Raw genomic sequence first — 20,744 nt, 5'->3', positions numbered from 1 at the left:
TCTGTAAATACAGCATCAGGTGTAGAAAACTGATAATATTATTACAAAGGAAAGATAGAGAACCAAAAATAGATTTAAAAACTGAAGGGGGGAGGGGAGAGAGACACGACAATGGAAGTTCAACGGGGATAGTATTCAGAAATTCAGAATATGAAAACTCTTCAAGTTTTAGATTTGGTGACTTCAGACAGAAATCTCCAGGACAGGAGCAAAGAGAAAGCAACCAACATCATTTCCTCAGCGCCATTTGCTGTCTCCTGAGTCTATCATCAACACCCTGAGAAACAGAACCCATCTCAGTGAGAAGTCAGACTGTTCTGGAAATGGTTAGTGGTTAGCGTTTCTCTCCTTGCAGTACAGGCTTTAGAGATAAGCAGTTATGCCTTGTCTGGACAGCTGCGCATTTCGTATGCACCTCCAGGGATGCTCCTTCAAATGCTGTCTAGTCAGCCAATTAAGATCTGATCCCAAGTCCAGTGGAGTCAATGTGAGTTTTCCAGAAGAAGCTGTCTGGGGACCGGGTGCAGTCTTTCACTAACCTTTTGAGCACGTGTTTCTTGCATGCTGATCTGACAGCCCCAGCTTCCAATGAAGCACAAGACCACTACCTACCTGCTCAAGCAGGCTTCAGACTTGGGGGTACTCTAAATTGCTTGTTTTAAAAGTGCTGCTTCACGTCGTAACTGCTCTGCATTCATCTCTCCTAGCCAGGTTTTTGACTCTGAGACACACCACATCGAGATTTACCTGACTGTAGTTAACTGTGAACTTTTCCCACAAACTTCATATCAGTTGCACAATGTGATTAACTATGAGACAGCTGCCAATGAGGTGATGGAACAAACCAGGTCGAGCTGAGAACTCAAGCCACTTCCATTCTCCAGCCAGCAGTGCCCAGTAGAACAAGGGTTGCAGCATTTGAGTAAGCTCGGTAACACTGCAGCTTGCATTTCAAATGCTACAATTGAATAAAGCAGCCTAATATCAAGTCTCTCCTACTTCATGCGAGAAACAGAAAAATCACTGCTTGCTTTTGAAAGAACAACTCACAGCTCTGGACAAAAAGCATTGAAATTTAGGGAGTCAAAGCTGAACAAGCTTAGGGTGGCTTATCGTAACATCTCTAACTCTTGCTCAGAAGAATGAGAATCAATCACTTCTTCCACACATGTTTGCAGACATACCTATTTACAAGATCTGCATCAAGGCCTCATAAAACTACCAGGTTTACACACTTTCAGGCTGAGTAAGTCTTGTCTGACACAACTTGTTCTTCTAGCAGCAGAATTGCAAAGGATGTTACCTACATTCCTGGTCGCACCAACCTGAGAGCACACCATCTTGCCAGCAATCTACCTCTCTCATTTCCTCTTTTCTTCCAGTTTGTTCAAGTTTATACTAGTCCACATTTATGGCAGCTGCAAGGACTTAAATGCCCAAATGCAGAACAAACTTCAGAATCTAACGGAACCATCAAAACACATTTGTCCATCATCTTCCAGTTGTCAGTACTTGCAAAGAATACAATACAGAACTTAATATGCAGTAGAAACTTTACAACCTGAGAGGTCACTTCTCAGCAGGCTTTCAGAATTCCCGTAAACGCTATTAGTGTTTATTGTACCTGTGCCACTGTGCACCTTGAATACTCAATTTACAAGCAAGTGAGGAGAAAGATTATAATAGCATTTTCTATTATATTACATTTCTAAGGCCTTCAAGACATAGGTTGCCTCCCAACAACTCAAGATGTTTATTGCTAGTAAAGTAGGACATCCTGTGTAAACTTTAAAATACAAAAAACACACACACTTTCCACCTGCTTATACACACATCCTTCTTTCAAGAAATTTGAAAGAACACTGTAAACATCAGTCACTAATGCCTTCCCAAGTAATGGCAGATAGGTTGTTACAGGGTAGGTAAGAGTGTCACAAAAAAATCATAACAGATGTCCCATTAGTATGTACCAATGGGAGAACATCATTAGTAAGTTCTAATGAGTATTATGGATCTTATTACAAGACCACTGAAATAAATTTTACCTTTGAAAATAAGATTGGAGTAAGATGAAAAGTCAGTTTCCAACTTCTGATTGCTTTGGTTGACTTGTTTGGTTTACACATAAAAATTATACTTAATATTTATATTCAGAGTATCTTTACAGTTCAGTTTGAACATAAAAACAAACGGTGCACGCAACTAGACCTTCTCGTGACATGTGTCCAGCATGGCCTGTTACACTATGAAAACTTTAACATCTTAAACAATAACAACAGCATTCATATTGTGCATACAACATGCAGTATGCAGCAGTCCTTGCACATGTGGTGTGATTTGCTTTGTTGAAGGTTTTTTGGGGGGCGGGGTAGATGGACGGTGGTCAGAAAAGTATACTAAATTCAAGGACCATTGTTTAACTGGGATTGAAATGTATCTTCAAACCGTCAGTACGTGCACAAGTACCACTAGTCCTTAAAGGACTGACAAAATCTTAAGTTTTTGTTCTGTCAGAACACAGTCATACATCAGCTAGTATTTCACAAAAAATTCACAGCAACAGATTCCTATCTTTCCACCACATGTATTCATGAAAAAAAAGTAAAAAAAATTCTTCTATTTTCATTAACTTTATCAAACTCACAGTATTCAGCAATACCTTCAAAAATACTTCAGTAACCTGGAAAATCTGAGAATTTCTTCCATTGCTTAGACAACAGATGCCATGTTTCCACAGAAAGTTAATTAGTGCTTTAATTGTATAATGTTCTAGAATAAGAAAACTCTGCTTTCCTTTCCCAGGTAAGGTGTTCCAACTTTTAAAACAGCTCTTACAAAAGTATAAAATGTGACCTTAAAATGTATTTAAAGACATTCTGTAGGGAAAGACCATCTTCAGTTATCATCGCCTTTTTCTCATATGCTTTACTTATTTGGGGGGAGCTAAAGTCGCCGCAAGGTTAAGCTACTAACACAAGGTAAACAACTGCTCATAGAAGAAATAACTGCAAAAAGTTAAGCAATTCCAAAGGAATTTTTCCTGTTTCATCAGCTGTACGTTAATATCACACAAGGATTTTTGATATATCAGAATCTGAATGCACTTGGTAACAAGCAGATACAGGACGAAGAAACATCTCTAACATACCAATAACAAAACATATGCTATAAAACCCAGAGAAGCAAAGATAACATTTGCTTACAGTTTTCACTTGGCAAACCACTGCCTGTATCAGCAATTCAGCAAGAGTCCATGAACTTTTGCACAAGGAAACAATAATGATCCTGGCCTGATCTGCCTGTACGACACAGGGACTAGCCAGACAGAAGCTGCTGGCATGATAATTTTAATCTTTTTCTTCTGATTAGAAATAAAACCTGGGATTTTTAAGTTCTTCACAACATAATGAAGCCCCTGCTTTATGTTTTCGTATAAATAAAGCTACCTAGAGGTGCTGTATGAAAAGCGGAATGAAAAACACATCCTAGAAGCCTGGGCGTCACAGTAACCTGCCAAGTAGGTGCGTTGCCAGAAAAGTAATCAAATCAAAGGCAACAGCTCTGCTTAGGTTCCATCTGATCCCTGGCAAAAGTTGGTCTGTATCTGCAAAACATTTCAATTTCACCATGCTGATAAATTTCAGCAAAAGACTATTTCATCAGAAAATTTCCAAGCAATTCAAATGGTTGCCTAATTGTTTTGGCAAAGATCGTCTCCTGAGACAGTGGCATCTGAGGATCTTTAGTACGTTCAGAGCCACCATTATCTGCACAGCTTTACATGCAAGGCAGACGTGGGAGCAGTAACCACAATAGGTCAAACAGACCTTTCGCATGAGGCATGTGAAAAATGTCATCAATTTCACATGATTCCCTTACACATTTCTCTCAAATTCTTACAAAGTGATGCAATAAGAGATGACAACAGCATGAACTAGGACAGAATAGAGCAGGTCAGTCTGTACGTATGTGCTTGCAACTGAAGTGGAGGAAAATAGGATCTCCAGAACATCCTCATTGTGTGATGGGTATTTTTCTTGCAAATATAGCCTACCAGACCTGGAGACTGAAGTGGTATTTCCCCAACTATGCCACATTGTGCAAGACTTTATGTTCCATGAGCTATACTGAAAACTGAACTCTATTTAATAGACCAGACCATGAAATATAAGGGTTAATTAGGAGAGTATAGAACTTTCTTAATAGATTCTTCAATTTCTTTCCAAAACATAAATATATATATATAAAAAAAAGGAATTGCCAATGTTCCTGTGTGCCTGGAACAACTTAATTCAAGGTAGAAAGTATTTTTGAAGGTTGCTATTTGGTAGTCTCATTCTGCCTGATGGCTTTTGGTTACAAAGTGCTGAACCACTTTCCTACATCAAACAGTCAAAGTACCAGCTTCTGCATAAAAACACGTACTAATAAATTACCAAGAAGTTAGGAAGTAATAAAGGTAAAAAAACAAAAACAAAAACAAAACAAAAACACATTTCAAAGTGGAAAAAAAAATACTCTGACTCACCACTGAAACAGAAAGAAGTATTTTTCTATTAAAAGGCATTTTTGTCAAAAACACTGTTTAGGGGAAAAACCCGTCAACCAGCTCTGGAGCATACAGATGACGGTTATAGCTACATTCACAGGTTAAAATAAACATTGAAAGTGCAAACAAAAGCAAAAAGTACAACAGCAGCAGCAGCAAAGTCATCTGTCAAACTGCATGGGTTTCTCAAACACTGCGAGGTTCCTGGTATGGCCACACCAGGTAGGGGGGAAGCGATGCTGGAAGACACTTTTGAAGAAGGCAAGTTAACCTTTTCCAAAATGCAACTGCCAGCGTCACAACTGAAGAAGGATTTGTCAAAACACGAACTAACAGTTGCTACAGCACTGTGCTGCCAAAGAATAGCATCAACAGTTACAAAACAGATGCCTGTTCACCAGATGCTGTCGAGAACCAAGCAAGCAGCACTACGCTATCAGAAGCCATGCACATTGCACGCTGCAGTCGGACAACACTGGCCATATCACGAAGGAAAAGGTCTCAAAACTGTCACTCTTCTCCCAGCCTCCAAACACCTGCCCCTCTCCTGTGGCAGGCAGGGATTTCTCAGGTAAGGAAATGTCTGCTCTCAACAGCTTAACTGTGGAAGAAACAGAACAGCCGAGACCCACCACTTGCTGTAGTTTGGTATTTCCAAAGAGCAACAAACTCAAGAATGTTCTTTACCTCCTCCAGCTATGGGAGTGCTCTGGAGCTCCAGGTCTACAAAAAAAGGTATCTTCTAGGCATAGTACAACACAACAGCTTCATCAAGCAGAGTTATATCCTGGCAGAAAGCACAACGTTCTCTTCCTTCACCGAAGATAAAGTGTTTCTCATGACAAACAATTCTGTGAGGAAAACTAGTCATAACTCTCTCCAGCTACCATTGATGATCAGGATAAATTGCCCAGCCTGTGGTTCAAAAAGCTTTTCCCAAGACCTGGATTTTAAAAAGTTAAAGTCTTTGGGGCTTTCCTTCTGAATTCTGACATCTCCTTTTCTTGTCCTCTTATCTCACTTCCCCAGTTTGGCAACTTCCCTCCCCAGAGGTTAGTAAAACTACTGCTTCTGAAGTAACTGTCATATGCGTTTACATGGTGTGCAGAAATTCACAAGGGTCGAGGAGCTAGAATTTCTTCCTGTGAAGGAGGAGCAGAAGACTACATGGGGTGGGGTGCAGAAGTACTGCCAGACTCTTATGGGCAAGTAGGAAGCATGCAGAAAAAGGATGAACAAAAAAGTAAAGACGTAAAGTGTCAAAACAAAGCTTAAAGACCTTACTTCTCTCCCATGAGTTAAGCCACTTTTCTTTAGCTGTTTATTCTCTTCCAACAAATCTAGTACTGTTAAAAAAAATGGGAAAAAAATGAATCAAGTATAGAAAGATCTTGATTATTGGCCAAGCATCAGAATAGTCTAAGAAAAAGTGTTAATCAGACCTCAAAGATGGATTACACAGGTTTGCAGTCTCCTTAAGCGTAGTGAGAAGTCATATCACAGAACTGTACCGCTATGCCTCTGCTATACTGTCCAAGACGAATTGCTGACTCCAGGTTCAACAACCAGGGTATCATAACTGAGACTACTCCCCTGTTGCACTTCTGAACCTCTACCTCTAGAGGCTAAAAGTATACTTTCACACTTTACCATATGGGGTAAAGTATCATGGAGAATATCAACACACCCCCAACCACCTTTTCTGCATACAAAAAGAGAAACAAGATCAAACACATTCTTCACAAAATTATATTTACAAAACATTCCCTCCTGCTGCTCCCATGTCTGTGTGTTCTTTGGTTTCTTTCTTCTTCCCATTTTCGTAACTGGACAAAAGCAGAGGGAAAAGTGGTCTTGGACAAGAACACTGCATAATATGCTGCTGCCTGATAAACACGCCTGACCTTGTCTTCTCTAATATTTTTTCAGTGAAAAATGGGGGGAGGGAAAAACTAGTAAATCTGAGACGGCATCATCAAAAACGTGAAAACATCTGGGTGAATGAAGTTACCCCCTTACTTTTACAACAGCTGAAGAGAACCTGAAAACATGTGCTTTACCAAATTAGCCCTTTGCAGAAATAACTGTCAGAATGTAAACAGGATAACATTTAAGTCAGAGTGAATCAGCAATCTCCACAGAACAGCCAAGAGGAATAGATTCGCACCTTCATCCTCAGCCTTCCCTGCTTTTTCAGCTTCCCTTAATTGCCTCAGTTTAGAAATCATACATGAATAGATCAGACCTGTTGCAAATTTCATGCATGAATTCCCTCCTAAGTGTTTTTTTAAGGACTTTTAAAAAGTTCTTACAGTTTTTAGACAAAATAAAAGTATTTACAATGACATACCAGCTAAACTAACTAGAAACACTATTTTTATTTACAAGTGTTTAACTTTGCATTGTATGAAATTAAATTTTCTACAAAGTAAATTCAATCTAGATAAGATGCTGTATGTTCGTATTTAAGTCTTCTTTGGTATTGCAATGGCAAGTAAAAACCTAGTGAAGACTAGACCAATTAGCACCTAATCAGAAACCCGCCCATAAAAACAAACAAACAAAAAACACAGAACACTTCCCTCCTTGTTCCCCAACTTAGATCCTCAACAGATGCAATATGGCTAAAAATGTGCATTGTGCACAAAGCAGATCACGTATTCAAGTCCTTATGGAACCAGGGCCTGGCTACCTAAGGAGACACAACTAAAGACAAAGACCCTCTAAGACATCCAGGCTGCAATCTTGTGAGACAATGACATAGGAATAGCTGGAAAAAAAAGTGATCTCTGTAAATGGAAGTTTAATACTAATACTCCAAAACCCAAACCCATATAAATGCATTCAAAAGCCTAACAAATAGTGATTTAGAGTTCAATTACCACACCTATAAGAGAATAACAGAAAATGCTATATATAAGCATTGAAATATGTTAAAAAAGGAATAAGTTCTTTTTTTAAACCATACTTTAATGGTTTACGTTGTTGAATAGTTTATGATAGCAATGTTGACATTTTATCTTTATAATTCAGGAAAATGTACTTGCATGATAGTTTACTTAATGCTTCTTTAATCACCAATGGTCTGAGACCTCTCCACTTGTTCCTTATCTGAAATACCAGCCAGCTTCTGCAAAGATACAGCACTATATGCTTTGCCAAGATCACGTTATCTCTACAAACACAGATTGTCAGAAAAAAATTGAAGCAAAAAAAAAAAAGGACTCTGAAAGTAAATAAAGGTTTGTCATAAAATATACCATTAGTGGAGACTGCAAAATTCTGATGAAAATGATCAACTTGTTTAAAATGAAGGGCAAAAATAGAAGTCTAATTAAGACAACCATATTTTCCCAATGCAACATTTCAAATACCCTGTGTTCTCTTGTAAATTAAAAAAACATCTGACTTTTCCTTTTGCACTGGAGAAGAAACAAATGCTCATCATATGCATCTAGTATTTACAGAACTGTTTTGAATAAGATTATTCCAATTTGTTTGCTTTACCTTTAAGTAAAAAGAAAATGTTTGGAAATAAGATATATTTATAAAGAGCTCCCTATATCCACCTTGCATATTTTCCCAAGTTCTAAGGTGATTGACACTTTTTTCATGATTCTTGATGTTAAATTCTGATAAAAACATTAAGAAACATTAAGGAAATTGCAGAAAGCATGAGCATGAGAACTGTGCCCCAATAATTCAAAAAGCTCCAGCAGGCTACCTGAAATGAATTCAAGGAAAAAACATAATGGAAAAGCAAGTAATGATTCAAATAGAGAATACAGTGGCTGAAGATTAAAGCCATATGAATGCCTATCTGAAATACAATTTTTCGTTCTCTCAGAAATAAGAATATCAAACTACTGGAACAAACAGTCAAGAAACCAGTAGATTCTGTAGTTCTTGATTTTAAAATATCACAAGTAGATACACTGTTACAAAATAGACTTCAGATAAACCCAAATTACTGGGCTGCACTCAGAAGGAAATCCAAAATGTAACTGCTCTATGATATACAGAAGATCAGATAAGAAGATAGGGTGCTCTTTTCTGGATTTCAAAATGTGTCGCTAGAGATTGTGGTATTATCAGTTCCTTTGCAAGAAGGCATCATAAAATAAAGATGAAATATTTATAGCATGACTGTATTTTTAAACTGATAAATTGTTTAATTGTTCATACCAAGCAACATTTTAAAATTCCCACTGAACTTTTAAGAATTCAGCTATTCTTAAAAGTCACTCTGATGACACAAAATCTGAAAAAAATAATCAAGTCTCTCATTATATAAATTCCAGCAAAGGCTTTGCCTCTGAGCCATTAACTTTGCAGCTTCCACCTACCTTTCAATTTCAGACGAGTTCCCACTACTCTAATGAAAATTCTGTGGATGTAACCACTCTGCAATGCCTTCCAAGACACATCAGTTCTTCCTGATAAACTCCACTCCCAATCAGAAACCATGTTGTTTTATCCTTGCCTGAAGGTGTTATTTTCCCACCAACTGCCACTCTACAGTGGACAGAAGAATATCCAGATCTACCTAATGTGATCTGCTCAAATTTTAGGGTATTATACTCTCTAGATAACAGAATGAGAAGGACTTTTTCCTAGATCAGTCTCAAAATCATGAACCACTTCAGTTTTCTATAGAACTTTTCAGCATAATATACAATACTTATTTGTATAAGTATTATACACTCAGTTAACTTAACTCGGTTCTGACAAGCTACAATTTCAGATTTTGCTGCAAGGGTTAGGAAGGAGCTGCTACAAAGGAGTAGACCTTCATGGACTTCAAGAACCACATCCCAAGGCAAAACAGAAGACTAAGTATTAATACATAGCTAATGAAGAGATTACAGCAAGCTATGACTGTGATGCAATGATAAATTCAGCTAGCCCTCCCGAAAATGCCTGTCAGAGGCACAGAAGCCTTTTTGATTTATTTCATTGAGTACACTTACTTTTAGTTAGATTTAATTAGAAACTGGATTCTAGATCTAAAAAACAAGACAATACATTACACCCAAGGTTTGGGTTTTTTTTTTTGAACTTGGAAACTGAACAGAATAAGACACGTCTCCAGATGAGCTAGTCACTAAGACATTTTTGTGTATATGTTTGCAGATATAAGGCAAATTGCTGAGACCTCCTGAAGTCAACTGGGAGTTTTACAAATGACCACGGTATCTAATCTTTATGCATATTTTGGGCTCCTGAATATCTACCCTACATATGCAACAAAGCAAAAATTGCTATAAATACTGTTAGAATACGTATATTTATATATATTTACATTAGTATAAATACTAATAGTAATTAGATTTTGTCAGCAAGCTCAGTCCATCTGACATCCTAAGCAAGAATTAAAATTGTCTGAATGGACCACTTCTGACAAGGCATTTCAGTTGCTATAAATGGACATCCTGCTACCCCTTCCCACCCTAAGTGTTTGCCGCATCTGGTCACCTACCAGTAAATGACTTTTTAAATAGATTTTTTCATTTCTTAATTGGCACACAGTAAGGACTTTGACTGCCAGTACATGCAAGAAACAGTCCACCCACACCTAGTTCCAAACCAAACATCAAGATATCCATCTGCCAATTCATCAAATAATAACTGAATTGAGTTTCATTTTGTTAAAGCAAGTAAGAAGGTCACAGTGGAATTACGTCCTTCTGCCTGGTACACAGAGAAATGAAAAATGTACAAAAAAAACTAATCAGGAGAAGCCAGACTATGTCTTATTTTTTAAGATCAGTGATAGCATTTATTTGGTATCAAATCTAAAAACAAAACACCACAATGCAGCACTATTGTGATGACAGAACACGATTCTGTCACTAACAGCCTCAGCTCCATCAGATTGCCTAGAATACTGTTAAAGATTACCTCCAATTTGCACAAGTGTGTGATGATGTATAGTTATTTTCATATTTCTAGTCTGCATTGCACTTCAGTACCAGTGTACTGAAAGCAGAAATATAAGGAGTATGAATTATTTACCTAATTTCACACTGTGAGACACTGGTAGCAAATCAGATATAAAGACAACTCTTTGTCTTACAATATAGATAATAAAATGAATTTCTATTGTAAAGAAAGAACTACCTCATAATTCCTTTCAAGGAAGATGAATAGTTGAAAAATTAAGTAACACCACAAAGGAAGTGCTGTTGAAATCTCCAAACTGATTAAACATTGCAAAAGAAAATCCATTTTAAAATTCAGCTCTTACCATAAGTCTCTCCATACACAAGGTCTCAGTTTCATTTTTCAGTTTTAGTATATAGAAGAAACCTCAAGCAGGGGAAAGAAAAATAATCTTTCCTGAATGCACAAAGTTCAATATAAAGGGCATGTGTAAGAAAAAAATGAGCTAACCTGTACCAAAGAAAAAGCATTAAGAGGGAAAGACATAGATGAGAGACATTTAGTATCTCAAAGCAAGGAATATAATAAGATGATTCTGCAAACTGTTTCCAAGATTTCTGTTCTCTATTACTCTTTAGAGTTCAGTAAAAAGAGAATTATATAACAAAAGCGACACTACTGTGAATATCTCTATCAAGGGCTGTGGGTGTATTGTTCAGTACCTAACAGATGACCAAAACATTCCTCATGCCTTCAGCAGGAACAGGATTCTTAGTGCTTCTGTGGTACTGATTCAGCCTAAACGCCCTTACTATGAAGGCTTAACTCTGCATTAAATATCATTAAATTAAACAAGGTCACAGAAATGGGCTCTTGTTATTTTTCCATTCCCATTAAGGACTGATGGGTACTAAATGAAGTGAAAGTTTATCTCCTTTACCAGATGCTGTATCTGCTCCCCTCAAACTGTTCATAGACAGTATCACCATTTAACACTTGACCTCATCACCCTACTAGCATAAGCAGCATACGTCACCATGACCACATGTAAGGGTAGTACACAGTGGGACAGATCATGACAGTCACTTCAGACAGACAGTCAGAACTCCATACAGCGGTATATCAGTTTCTTTTTGAGAAAAGGAGTTAAGGTAGTTTGAAGACTCTCATACACCATAAGGTTTGCTAGTGACCACTCTAGAAGCAAAGTAACAAAAGAAGTGTCAGGGCACAATAGTCTTTTCGCACTTTATCAGCCACATGCTTTTGTTGACAGCAAGACACTGTAATGTAAGGACTCATCCTCTGGCGAATGATTCCATCTCACCTGATGCAGAATCTTTCTAAAGCCAAATTATCCATCTCTCAGACTATCTTCTGTTAAGCTATGCATGCACAGCAGCTGAGTCACACACAAAGACTTCAGCAGGCACTGTGTCTGCTCTCTGCCAGAAAGAAGAAAAAGAATGAGCAACAAGAAAAACAAGCAAATCCCTGGGCAAAAAAGAGAGATGAGAGCAAAGAGGATGGTATGAAATGTAACAGAAACCGGCAATTACAGCAAAATGCAAAATCTTCCCCAGATAAAGACAGAGAATGCCTAGCTCTAAGCATAGATCAGTATGCCGAGTCTGAGCCCAGAGGTCTCAGAAGACAGCGGCTTTTCTGCTCCCCCCATCCTTCCTCCTCTCGCTAAGCTTTCCCAGCAGGGAAGACATTCTCCTTTGCTCTCTTACCTTCCTATCTATAACTGCATAAAACCAGGTTCATACTTCTAACGGAAATCAACTCTGTCACTTAGTATTTACTATGCCTTATTTAAAATTAATTAAGTGACAGTGTATTACTAATTAAGTGACAGGCATAACCTCAATACACGCAAAATGAAACATATGATTGTGCATACGCAGATGCAAAATGTAGCAGGTTAGAGCCTGCTTGACCCCAGAAAGCACAAGAAAATACACTAACTACTTAGCATGACCAGAAGTCTAGACTCAATTCGATTCCTGGAAAATTTCAGAAAAGAGGAAGGAAATGAAGGCATCCTGCCACAATCAGCGACTGCGAAAGCATTTGTTTTGTTAATGAAAACTTGGGAAGAAGTTTAAACTACTACTGAGAAGAAGATAATTTCTCACAGTGATTACTTGCAGTGACAGACGCCAGATGGCTGAGATATTCCATGATGGGAAAGGAAGTAAAGGCAAGAGCCTCAGTTCAAGTGGAAGATAGAGACAGCACACTGAATTGGTGGTACAGAAATCAAGAAACCTTGCAAAAGGTGGCTGTCTGTTCCACTTTATCTCCAGCACCTCTACATTCCTGCCTTACAAGAAAGCTTTTTCCTTCTCCTCCCTTCTCCAGCAGAGAAGGATTTGATCACATTGCAGAGCCTCGGTGGATGGTGGTAAGGATTTTTATGGTGATAAGAATCTTTAAGCCAAGGATGGATTTCAATAATTTCTTCCTCTCTAAACATGGGTAATAGTTGTGAGACATCTCCATAGCCACTAATGCCAAGTATAAAACTGCACATCCCTCTCCTGTAGCTGACATTTGCAGCCCTTTTTCTTCTGACGGCAGAACAAATGAAACCTATGAAATCATATTTTAAACTGACAGAAAATGAGAAGCAGTAGGAGAAAAGGTATTTTTGAGAAAATCAGACCATCAGGGGTGATTCACAGGAGAAGGCTTAAAGGAATCTTTCAGTAGAACACTTGAGCAAGACTAAGCTAATATAGATCTCCAAATTAACTTATCATGGGATCACAGAACGGCTTGGGTTGGAAGGGACCTCAAAGATCATCTAGTTCCAACTGCCCTGCCATGGGCAGGGACACCACCCACTAGATCAGGTTGCTCAGGGCCTCATCTAACCTGGTCTTGAACACCTCCAGGGATGGGGCATCCACAGCCTCTCTGGGCAACCTGCTCCAGTGACTCACCACCCTCTGAGTGAAAAATTTACTCATAACTTCTGAACCTTCTCACTGTTTTGTGCTGTGTCTAAAAAATAACAGTGAAGTTGACTGTTGACTGTTCCTCAACAAACTTGAGATAGAGTGGCACATGGATGTGTATTCCCAATGAGAGAACAAAGAATGTTTAGAATATCAGCTGTTGACAAATGTATATCTGTCACAGAGCCAACTGGTCTTATGGAAAGAAATCACAGCAAGTAATACTTGTAGCAACACGCTCCTCCAGAAGAGCAAATCTAAACTCTGTGGTTCCAGCAACATCATGATCTGCCGCTCTCAAGCAGAATGAACTGATTGGGAAGCAGGAGTATTTTTTTCATTCCACCTGGGATGCACAATGAGCCAAACTTGAAACGTTACTATGCATCTGCCTGTCCCTCAAACACATACAGAGCAGAAGAGAACTGAAGAAATGGTGCTGCAGAGACCACCAGCTCTCATGTGGGAATTTCAGAGGTGGACAGCGAACTGTTCAAATTTTTCCTTGACAGCCTACACAAACATCTGCTCAGAAGGAACAGTTTTGCATCTTCTTGGACAAGGAATTACCTGGCTTTCCCCAGAGCTTTTACAATGTGCAGCCTGACACAAATGAGTTTCAACAAGGTGTGCCAACTATTCACATAAATCTTTGAAAAGGGGTGTAAAATACACCAGTGTTTGCTAGCTGGTTTATTCTCCAGCCAAGCAGACATACAGCCAGCACTAAGAGTTCCAATGGGGTACTCACTGGTGGTGTTCTTCACACCCAGCCAGCTCCCAGCCAGCTTTCAGAGCAGCTCCTCACTTCCTCCTTTCTTGCCCCTGGGCTTCCACTCCCACCCCGCCCTTGTTTTTGTAACACGAGTCTGGAGGATTTGGTACCACAGGGAAGGCTGAGAGGTCGAAGGAAGCACAGGCTGAAGACACCTGGATGTTGAGAAGCACTGCAGGCATGGGCAACACAATTAGCTGATCCCCACCTGCTGATGCTAAATTAATACTGGTCTTTCTACAGCCTGATTCCTCAGCCATGTGCTTCATTTAGGTTTGAGAGAGGTTGCATGGTATCCAACACAGCAAACCCTCCCACACTCAGTGGTGTATGTTTCACCTATTCACTGAAGTGGCTGACAGAGTTAATTAAATACACTTGTGGTACCTCTCCTTCCCTGGGCTGCTTTACCTATCATTATCATAATGTATACGGCAGATTTATGAGAAAGTAGAGATAGGTACCTGCTGTTTAAATGGTTCTTTTTTTGAGCCTTTGGAAAAAAATCTGAGACCTGCATTTTACCTCAAGCACTTGAGTACATTGTAACACTAGTGATTTTTTGGTTTTAGTAACAGTAAATAGTTTTTACAAACAGTAGGTATCACAGCAGGAGACAGTTCATTACAAATTATTTTGTGATTATTAACCATTTTCCCAGACTACCAATGTGATGAACCTAAAATTCTCTTTAATTTTCTTTCAGTCAACAGTACACGATGTGAATTTCTTACTGCCCAGATTCAGCTACCTAGTGCACAGGAACAGGAATTGGCACAGTGATGCCTGGTAAATTCCTAATTAAGACTTCTCTGGATGTTGCTCACAGCAGCTGGTAGAAGCCCAGTGACCACTGTAATCATACCAAACAAACAAAAAAAAAAGCTGTTATGGTTTAAGAACTGATGGGCAGCTAAGCTCCATCACGCTGCTCTCTCACTTCCCCTCCTCAGAAGGACATGGTGAGAAAACATGATGAGAAAAAAACTTGTGGGTTGAGATAAAGGGCAGTTTAATTAGAATTACAGAATCACAGAATGGTTTGGGTTGGAAGGGACCTTAAAGATCATCTAATTCCAACCTCCTTGGCATGGGCAGGGACACCTTCCACTAGACCAGCTTGCTCAAAGCTCCATATTTGGGGCTAATTAAAGGAAGAATAAAAAAGCCAAGGTCATGCAGGAACAAAAGGAAAACAAATATTCTCTACTTTCATCAGCAAGCAATGTTCAGCCACTTCCTGGAAGGCTGGGCCTCAATACTGATAGCTGTTGCTTGGGAAGACAAACACTTTCATAATGAGTCCCCCCTTTTCCTTTTTCCACTCTAGCTTTCATTGCTGAGCACGACATCATATGGTATGCAATACCCCTTTGGCCAGTTGAGATCAGCTATCCTGGCTGTGTCCTCTCCCCCCCTCTTGCCCAGCCCCAGCATAGCGGCCTTTGATGGGGCTGGAAAGCCAGCCTCAGTGCTGTGCCAGCACTGCTTGGCAAGAGCCAATACATTGGTGTGAGATCAGGGCTGCTCTGGCTACAGGTGCAGAGAACAGCACTGAATGGGCTGCTGTGGGGAAACTTAACTCCATCTCAGTCAGACCCAGTACAGCGAGCTTTTGAAAAAAAACTCTAATAGACTGATACTGTGATTGCAAGCATTTCCTTCGTTGAGACTGAAGCTATTCTCTACTAGAACAGAGAGCTCAAGAGAAATTAACTAGTGCTTGTGGCCATGCCATTTTCAAATATGTGAACTTACAACAAAGATAACAAATGTGGGCCATAGTTTTTGAAAAGACACATAAAAAGCTGTTTTGTTGCCCATATTCTGCACTACAGCTATTGCCTAACAGCCTGCTTTTCATCCATTTCCAATGAGGTCTCAGGACATTCACATTCCTTGTTTAAAAAGCTAAACTCCTATATGTTTGCTTCCTCCCACGTAAGGCCCTTCTCTCTTCTTTAATACCTCTTGATCTCTACAGTCCAAGGTGTTGCTTTTAATCCTAAAACGAAGGAGTATGAGTAAATATTTCTAGAAAACCTACACTCCATGATAACAATAACTAACAATGAAAGAAATGCTCAATTCTTCACGCTCACTGTTTCTGGAACGGTTCTTCTTTAGCCTATCACTTCCATTAGTTTTAGCTATTTAAAGCATTAATTCTTTGTTTTCCTTGTGGACTGCTATATATCAACCATTCTAGACCATCTAGAAAACTAACTACGGTATTGAAATATTTTGAGAAAGTTTAGCTACAGCAATCGAAGCTCTTTTACATCTTTATGAAAATACATTTATAGCATTTTTGAAACAGTTTTGACTCTTTCCCCTGTTTACACTCAATGCAATGAGTCATCTTTGGCTTTCCATAGCATTCTGGTCTTAACACACTTTTTGCTTACTGGCAGACATGAAGACAGCGTGTTTCAGAATCACCTGTAAGACCAAAAGTAGAGAGGTCTTTCATCACAGCCTCAATGTTTTGCACATTGTGTGATTTCAAACTAGTTTTGCTTTGCAACTGATCACCAAACAATTCTGTTACTTGTATTTGTTCTGCACCCAAACAACAATAGGAGTACATGATTTTCAGAGTTAATTCTCTCTCAGTACAATTTTTCCAAGCCATTCACTTGCCCACTTGTTTCAGGAAAGGTAATTAGCAACAGACCAAACGCACAACTAGCTCTTCTTCCAACAGTGGCCAAGAATAAATCCCCACAAACATGCACGTGAACAGGACAAGCCTGCAACAATCCTTTACCAACATAGTTGCACAGGGATTTGAGATTCACCAGCTTCTTAAGCCCAGAAGAATACAAAATCATCTTTATGATCATTATAAACAACACCGGAAAAGAGGTAGAACAAATGATTGTTTATCAGGTTCTTTATAACTACTGAAGTTCTTGTTAACACCACATTCAAGACTTCCTCACATTCCTGTAGGTTCAGGATTAAGCTGTGATTAAGACAGAAGGGTATTTAATCATTTGCAGGAATTGCCTTCATACATCCTACTCATTTCTTTCTTTCCTGACTTCAGAAGAGTCAGATTTTCTACAGTAAAGGTGTTTTATTTGAGCATTAAGATCATTATTTTCCCCCTATATTTGACTTCATATCTACATGATCTTATACATTACATTTTCCACCAGTATCATTGTTAGTAACAGAAGAAGAAATAATACAATATTGTTTAATATGTTACATTTGCGATGTACTGTTCCGAGGCTGCGCTTGGAAGATACAAAATATATGTGCAAGGGTAACATGAGAATGCACCAATTCATGATGAGGAGTAAGGAGGATTAAAAGAATGCTCAATTTGCAAGACATCTAGATAACTGGGGCTTCTTGGACCCTGGGAACTGGATCAAACCAACCTTGCGGTTTGGACTGAGACCAAAGGCTCAGAGAGCATGCGTGAGAAGGAAAGGTTAAAAAGTTCAACTCTGATGAAGACATCTTACTTCATCCCGACGACCACCCAGACGACCACCAGAGTAGTACGCAAGCGCAGAAGGACTGATAAGATAATTAGCATACGAAGCAAGGCTAGGCAGAGTTAGGAAATGAATATGCATAGATGAGTTGTGAAACCTAATGCATATGTAATATCTTAGGAAATAAAAGAGAACTAAGAGAACAAATCAGATGAAGTTAGATTTGGGCAGGCATGCCCCTAACTTCTGGCGCCTAATAAAGCACCTTCATATAATCTCTTTGTGGATTATGTGTCTTCATGAACGCTAACATCATCAGTATCATTCTTACGTCACTGCCAAAAGCCTATAGCAATGTTCTGATAATCTAAAAAAAAAAAAAGCCCACATTCCCACATTTCATTTTCTTTAGTCAGTTTTGAGTGAAAAGTGACTGACCTGATGAAAATTTCTACTGTTATGCTATTATTATATATATTTTTGGTTATACAATACAATTTTTTTAAAAGAAGAAAAAATTCATTTTATTTTTTGAAAAAAAATCTTTTGAAGTGAAATAAGATATATTTTTACACAGATGGATTAAATTAGCCTGAACTGTCTGATCAATCTGTGACTATAGTGAACATTAAAGAATGTTCCCAATTCCAAGCATTTTTTTTATGCAAAATTATTAATACAAAACGTTTCCAACTTAAAAGCCCAACAGATTATGAATTTGGTTTGTGTTACCTGTATGGAGAAGAGATTTTTATGCTGCTGCACAATGCTCTATGCCCTGCTCTTAGCATCTATAATACTCATCACATCTTTCCAATCCTCAGCTTCCAATCATTTCAATTCCTTATTGTAATATCCGCGCCCATAAGCAAACAGCTCTCTATAGTTCTCTTCACAGCCCATATACTTTCCACTTCTGACCCTTAGTCAGCTTTTTTACCACATCTCTCCTCTACAATCAGACAACCAGACAGTTCTACCCATCAGACATTCCGAACTTCACTCCATCAGCTCTTGCCAATTCTCATTTGATCTTCTTTCTGATCTGTTGTTAGTCTAGTCATACACTGGACACTTGCTATTATAGGAACAGTCCCTAATATAAGACGGACATAAAACTATTATAAAAAATATTATACCCAAAGGACATTATTAGTGTGTCCAAAGGAGAGCAAGGGCTACAAAGATGGTGACAGGTCTAGAGGGCAAGATGTATGTGGGGAGGCTGAGGTCCCTCGGTTTGCTCAGCCCAGAGCAGAGCAGGCTGAGGGGAGGCCTCATGGCGGCCTGCAGCTCCCTCACGAGGGGAGCGGAGGGGCAGGCGCTGAGCTCTGCTCTCTGGGGACAGCGACAGGACCCGAGGGAACGGCATGGAGCTGGGACAGGGGAGGGTCAGGCTGGGGGTTAGGGAAAGGTTCTGCACCCGGAGGGTGGTCGGGCACTGGGACAGGCTCCCCAGGGCAGTCGGCACAGCACTGCGCCTGCCAGAGTTCATGAAGTGTTTGGACAATGCTCTCAGGCACATGGTCTGATTTTTGCTGGTCCTGTGCAGAGCCAGGAGTTGGACTCAATGATCCTTGTGGGTCCCTTCAACTCTCTTTCTCTGCTTACCCCTTTACTTGTCCCTTTTTCATTACACACAACCCTCCCACATTAGCCCTCTCACTCTCACCTCACTTCAGCATCTCAACTAACTTCTGTTTCCACTCTTAAACTAAGGACCTTAACAGTATTATAGTTTTCTACTAATCTTGATCTTATTTTATTTAGTTTCATATAATTATAACTTTGTTTCAGTTCTAACTTCTAAGGCAGATGATGATGGCCTTTCTGAGGCCAATAATACAAGTTTAAGCACTACTCGATTTCAAAAATGTACCTGTTTTTCTGCTCACAAAAAACGATGACATGGAAAAATAAGAGCTAACATATTCTTACTGGGATATTTCTAATCTGCAAAGTAGATTCAACTTTTTTATCCATTTTCCTGATATAAAAGAACTACACATAGCAACACTCCAGTCAAACACATATCTATCTATATGGGTTCAGCAGGCTTTTGCAAGGATTTCTTTAGTTTCCACTATATTCCACTTCAAGATAAGTTTTAGAGACTGCTATGCATTCTAACTAGAGCCTCAAAGTAATTAATTGGTTATTCAAACATTTTCTTTTGTGTAAGAAAATACATTGTTTCCATATAGGAGCAAAAACGAAAGTTGCAACTATTATGCATGAAGATGCCAAAGGTCAATATCATGTCAATTAATAACAAGAAATCAGAGTTTGAAAAGGACCTCTGGTGGTCATTTGGTCCAATACCCCAGCTTAAAGTAGGGTAAAACTGTGTCAGGCTCAAAAACCTGTCTAGTGAAGTTTTTAATATCTTCAAAGATGGATATCTCACAACCACTCTGAACAAATTGTTTCAACATTTGACCACCCTCATGCTGAAACAAAATAAATAATAATACCTCACAAAAGCATCTTGTGTCTCTCATCCAGTCACCAAATATACTCCAGTTGTATCTTCTTTATACAGTCTCCCATTAGGTAGCTGAAGACAGCAAACAGAAGTCTACTCAGACTTCTCCAAACTGAACACACACAGTTCTCTTGGCCTCATGGGCTCCACCCTGAAAATCTTTGGTGGCCCTTTGCTGGACTCATTCCAGCATGTCAATGTCTGCCTAGTACTAAGAAGGTCTGAACTGAAATAGCATAATCAGACAAAACGACTGTCTTTCTCACATTAAAAATGAAAAATTCATTTCAAATCCAACCTTAATGATTCTATGATTCTGTGAAATAAAAAACAGTTCATTTCAAAAGAAATACATTTTAATGATACAAATGCAAAGTTAGATATGCAAGAATAATGCAGGCTACACATAAAAAACAATCCGGTGTCCTGAAAAGTAGTAGTTATGATAACTGAAAAGACATAGTGAGAATGAATTAAATAAAAAATTTCCAGTATAATTCAGCAGAAAGCATAAAAATGTGTACATGCGTGTGTGTATATATATATATATATAAAGCAAAATAGGCATAAAGAGGCATTAAGGGAGGAGATAATTTTATCTTTACACACCACGTGGCTGAAATCAGAAATTAGA

At 38.8% G+C, this 20,744-nt stretch overlaps 1 protein-coding gene across 2 annotated transcripts in view; it reads right to left on the bottom strand.

The window, feature by feature from the left end:
* The window catches only part of JAK2 (Janus kinase 2), a 93,022-nt gene that overhangs the window by 51,849 nt on the left and 20,429 nt on the right, over positions 1-20,744 (bottom strand). The window contains exon 1 of one of the 2 annotated variants that reach the window (XM_066987658.1): positions 5,237-5,761. The exons of the other annotated variant lie outside the window; for it this stretch is intronic. The gene's annotated coding sequence lies outside the window, so the exon portion shown is untranslated. Of the gene's footprint in view, positions 1-5,236; positions 5,762-20,744 lie in introns of those variants that run through there. 2 annotated transcript variants of the gene reach the window in all.

The sequence above is a fragment of the Anser cygnoides genome, chromosome Z (assembly GCF_040182565.1).
Source record: "Anser cygnoides isolate HZ-2024a breed goose chromosome Z, Taihu_goose_T2T_genome, whole genome shotgun sequence".
NCBI classification, from domain to species: Eukaryota; Metazoa; Chordata; class Aves; order Anseriformes; family Anatidae; genus Anser; species Anser cygnoides.
This window is presented reverse-complemented; position numbering and strand designations above follow the sequence as displayed.